Genomic DNA, 6,000 nt, shown 5'->3' on the forward strand with positions numbered 1-6,000 from the left:
ATATAAGCACAAAATTAAGTTGAAATGAAACCCTACCTTAACCCATTTTCTTCCTAGCCCCTGTTAACTGTGGTTGCATTCAATTCCATAACGCCATACTCAAACATTTCTTTCTACCAGAAACACTGTGGCTTCTCAAATTTGTTTTATTTTTACTTAAAATTTTAATATTAGAAGACGTTTTCCCATGTACTCGTTCCAGCCAGTGCTCCACAACTGGTGTAACAAAGACCGTGGTATATACTATCCTGTCTGTGGGATAGTGCATATAAAAAGTCCTTGCTGCTAATAAAAAAAAAAGTAGCCCATGAAGTGGCGACAGCGGGTTTCCTCTCTCTATATCTGTGTGGTCTTTAACCATATGTCTGACGCCATATAATCGCAAATAAAATTTGATGAGTGCGTCGTTAAATAAAGCATTTCCTTCCTTCCTTTTCCCCTGTATTATTTTTATCTTTAACCAAATCTCACTAGAATAGGTGGAAGTTGTAATAGTAGAACAGGGCTTCCCAAGACGACCTCTTGGCTTCGACGACTTCAGCTGCAACTACACATTTAGCTTTTTTAAAGCATCTAAACAATTCTTCATTATATTTATCTTTTTGAATTTTACCCACAATCGATCCGTATTAAACATATTTTCACTACCTTAAATGTATATTGGTGAACATCAAGGTCAGCCAACTCTTCCTCGAAGTCTAGAAGAGGTCCAGCCGGAAGATCGGACGAGTCTCCACTTCCAAGTGATTTAACCAGGTTCTGACTGGCAGAGAGGCTGGCGTGTCTAGTCGATGTGGACGGGAAAGCAAGGTCCTCAGCGGTGGAGTTCGTTTTCCTTTCCAGATCGTTAATGAACGGCATCTTGTAAATAGAGCGTGGATTCTCGAGCATGAATTTGACGTTCTTCCTTTTTTTTTCAGTGTTCGCTTTGTGCGACGACTGGATAATGTAGTCGAAAGAATAACTCCTCTTCAGTATGAGCGTTTTAGAGTTCCTTATAATAGGTTTGCCTGTGAAAAAACCCAAAACAAATTCGCAAAGTGATTTAGCATCATGATCGTGACAGGTCAGGTCAGGTCAGGTCAGGTCATAGGGCTTAACATGCACATTCAGAGCAAGCTGTTGTAGCGCACGGCTGTCATGGGCGTAGGTGTCGACCCATGCAGACTCTTTCGTCCAGGACAGGGAAGGGTTTGGAGTGCGCGGGAGAGGGGGCGCTGGAGCTGGCAAGCAGAGAAGATCACCAGCAGCCCAACCAGGGTCCATAGCGGGCGGGGAGTAATGATCGTGACGGTCATCATTATCTTAAGTAATATTTATGCCGAGCACTAACGACCGCCGGTAGTAGGGGAGCATAGCAGGTGGTTACAAGTGCCTCTTAACAATGCCTGAAGTAACTCTCCGAAGTGGTCAAAGCCCACAGCTAAAAGCTATGGGATATAACAGGTGTGTGACACGGATAGTCACAAGAGACAAACACCTGTCGCGGTTAAGGAGACAAGGACTGGGATGTGGAGGTGGACAGCGAAAGAAGTTGCAAGATAGAAGTTGGTAGATCGGGAAGAAATGAGATGGAAGTCAAAGGAGAGAAAGGAAAGGGAGCAGTGGGATAACAGACACACACACACACACACACACACACACACATACACACACACACGCACACACACACACACACACACATATATATATGCCGAGGGCCCAGTTTTACGAAGCGATCTTAGCGCTAAGTCCACTTTAAGTGCTAGCTCGAGTGTCCTCTAGGAGTGGTGTAAGTAGACCACGGGTAGAAGACACTCTCAAACTACTTTTAAAAGTGCGTAACTACCTATAGTCCGTCCCATCATTCTATCAACAAATGTTTTAAAAAATAATTTCAGTTTGCTTTGATGTAAGAAGAAACGTAAAAGTGTTTTGGAAATAACAAAGAAATACAATTTGTGTGTGCAATTTACAAATCAATCGGCTAGGAAATAAATAACTTGTAGCAAATTGCATAGTATGAAAACAATGCGATCCCTGTGGGGCGGACTATAGCTTATGTAGGGAAATAAACGAAAAGTTAGGTCCACGTCAGTTTTGTGCCTATATATATATATATATATATATATATATATATATATATATATATATATATATATATATATATATAAAGAAATAATGATCCTTTTACATGTTTCAATGTTATCTTCAGAAAGGATCTGCTAAATAACTGCTAAATATGACGTCATACATATTATGACGTTACTGTAGTAGAAGGGGATTGATTTAATTACGTCATTGTTGCTTTTATCTAACGAAGAGCATTAAGAAGTGGACAAAACTTTCTAATAAAATACATATATACTGTACACTTGTTTTCTTTTATCATTTTTATTTATATATATATATATGTGTGTGTGTGTGTGAGTATATGTGTGTGTGTATATATGTGTGTGTATATGTGTGTGTGTGTATATATGTGTGCGTGTGCGTGTGTATGTGTGCGTGTTCGTGTGTGTGTGTGTGTGTCTTTAGATATATTTTTAAATAAAAATTAAAAAATAAAATATGTCACAGAGGCAGTTAAGGGCAATATTTTAAAATTGAATTCTAATTTCACAGCAATTTATAAACTTTATTTTACCTTAAAAGAAAAATGAGACAGCCACTGGAGAATTGAAGAAAATGTTTGTCTTATAAGATTTTAGGCGTAGGAACCGGGGAAACCTGCTGGATCAAATACTCAAATTGGGAGCAAAAAGATGGATATATTCGGGAATGAGCAGGCCTGAAACCTTTTCACCATGTATTTCCATTATGCTACCTACAATATTAGTTGTAAATCCATGTTGTTTCGTTTGCAAACCTATATATAGTTGTTTGGCAGTAATGTTAATATTCATGAATAAGTGTTGTCCAGATTCCGACGTTTTCGTTTAATTCCAGCAAAAATGAACCTAGCCCTCCCCACCTTACAAAAATAAAAATGGAAGCATTTGCTTATCACATACAGAATTGAAACTACTAGTATGTAAAGTTGATCTGAATGAAGTAGTAAACGCGGTTCTTGATCATCGACATGAAATTATTGGTCCACCAACACATTGAAACAATGATATAGACTGTACACCCCATCCCTGTAGAAGTGTCAAAGGGCATGACCCACCAACAGATTGAAACAATGATATAGACTGTACACCCCATCCCTGTAGAAGCGTGAAAGGGCATTACCCACCAACAGATTGAAACAATGATATAGACTGTACACCCCATCCCAGTAGAAGCGTGAAAGGGCATGACCCACCAACAGATTGAAACAATGATATAGACTACACCCCATCCCTGTAGAAGTGTAAAAAGGCATGACCCACCAACAGATTGAAATAATGATATAGACTGTACACCCCATCCCTGTAGAAGTGTAAAAGGGCATGACCCACCAACAGATTGAAACAATGATATAGACTGTACATCCCACCCCTGTAGAAGCGTGAAAGGGCATGACCCACCAACAGATTGAAACAATTATATAGACTATACACCCCATCCCTGTAGAAGCGTGAAAGGGCATGACCCACCAACAGATTGAAACAATGATATAGACTGTACACCCCATCCTGTAGAAGCGTGAAAGGACCTGTACTTACCACATCGACTTCCAGGTCTATTTCTGTTGATAAAGAAGTCCTTCAGTCGGGAGTCAATATCTTTCATTGGCAATCCAGTCGACTTGTCGATTTCTACACAGGTCAGTTTGCTGCTGGTGCTGGTGCTGGTGTTGTTACTGTTGCTGTTGCTGCTGTTGTTTTTGTTGCTGCTGTTAATGTTGCTGCTGCTGTTGATGTTACTGCTGCTGCTGTTGTTGATATTACTGCTGCTGATGCTGTCGTTGTTGTTGCTGTTGGTATTACTGCTGCTGTTGGTGTTGTCTCTGCTGCTGATGCTGCTGTTGATGTTACTGCTGCTGTTGTTGTTGCTGTTGATGTTACTGCTGCTGCTGCTGCTGTTGATGTTACTGCCGCTGTTGTTGTTGCTGTTGATGATGTTACTGCTGCTCCTATTGATGTTACCGCTGCCGCTGTTGTTGTTGATATTACTGCTGCTGCTGTTATTGTTGCTGCTGCTGCTGCTGTTGTTGATGTTACTGCTACCTTTTTCGCCAATCTCTTCTACCTCTCTCGCGTTCGGCTTGAGAATCTCAGAACTGTCCAAGCTTCCTGTAGTCACTTCGTCTTCGACGTTCTTAGAACTCTCAACCTCACCAACTGGTACGACATCGTGGCTGATGAAGTCCTTCGAGTCCTCTTCGGCGCACGACGTCCTGTCGACGTCGTGTTTAAGATTTAACGACATATTTATTGGGTCTGTAAAATATCCGGTGGTCCGAGCTGTTGTTCAAGAACGTTTCTGAAAGATTCCACTGCCTCCGCGACGCCTGGCATATAGCGTAACCATGGTGACAATCAACTACACTCACGTGGCTGTACGGATGTGACGGTTTTCCGACCAGGCTGGTGCGTACGTTTAATATAGTACTTATTATGTACAGTACTAGTGTAGTGTTAATTTTTCAGGACCTTCGCAATGTTGAGGGCGGGACGTAGTTCAGTGGTACAGCGCTCGCCTGATGCGCGATCAATCTAGGATCGATTCCCGCCGGTGGGCCCATTGGGCTATTTCTCGTTCCAGCCAGTGCTCTACAACTGGTTTAACAAAGGTCGTGGTAAATACTATCCCGTCTGTGGGATGGTGCATATAAAAGATCCCTTGCTGCTAATCGAAAAGAGTAGCCCATGGTCCTTAACCATATGTCCGACGCCACATAACCGTCAATAAAATGTGTTGAGTGCCTTGTTAAATAAAACATTTCCTTCCTTCGCAATTTTGAGGAGTTTACTTTAGTATGTATGTTAAGTTATTTTTGTTTAACGACACCACTAGACCACATAGATGTATTAATCATCGGCTATTGGATGTCAAACATTTGGTAATTCTGACATATAGTCTTAGAGAGGAAACCCGGTACATTTTTTTTTCATTAGTAGCAAGGGATATTTTATATGCACAATTCCACAGACGTGATAGCACCTTCCACAGTCTTTAATATACCAACTGGAAGGAGAAATAACCCAATCGGCCTACCGACGAGGATCGACCCGAAACCGACCGCACATCAAGCGAGCGCTTTAAATTACCACTGGGCTACGTCCCGCCCCCAACTACTAATAGGAGGCGAGACGTAGCCCAGTGATAAAGCATTCGCTTTATGCGCGGTCGGTCAGTTGGACCCATTGGGCTATTTCTCGCTCCAGCCAGTGCACCACGACTGGTACGGTATATCAAAGGCCGTGGTATGTGCTATCCTGTCTTTGGGATGGTGCATATAAAGATCCCTTGCTGCTAATCCAAAAGAGTAGCCCATGAAGTGGCGACAGCGGGTTTCCTCCCTCAATATATGTGTGGTTCTTAACCATATGTGCGACGCCATATAACCGTAAATAAAATGTGTTGAGTGCGTCGTTAGATAAACAATTTCCTTCCACTACTAATATGTAAGTAGATGAGGCTCTTGGATGTTTGCCATTTCCCCTGGATCAAACCGCTGGCCATACCAGGGGTAGAACCCAGGGGAGACATGCCTGAACTCTAATGGATATAGGCATGTTAACAAAAACAAGTTTTAAGATTTCAAGATGATTGCCGCAGTCTACAGTCACAGCCTGTCTATTAAATGACATAGATCCCTTGCTATTAATGGAAAAAAAAAATATAGCGGGTTTCTTCTCTAAGACTGTCAAAATTACCAAATGTTTAACATCAAATAGCCGATGTTTAATAAATAAATGTGCTTTACATGAATTCCACGTCAATCGGGACAAGTTGACGAATTCAAAAAGGTCGAGCTGGTGCATTAAAATTGATATCATAATGTTCGTTAATATTTCCTTTCATGGTTCCATATGTTTGTCCGCATTTTAGACGTTACTGAACGGCACTGCGCATGCGCAAACCTGACCG

This window comes from Gigantopelta aegis, chromosome 15, assembly GCF_016097555.1.
Source record: "Gigantopelta aegis isolate Gae_Host chromosome 15, Gae_host_genome, whole genome shotgun sequence".
Classification (NCBI taxonomy): domain Eukaryota; kingdom Metazoa; phylum Mollusca; class Gastropoda; order Neomphalida; family Peltospiridae; genus Gigantopelta; species Gigantopelta aegis.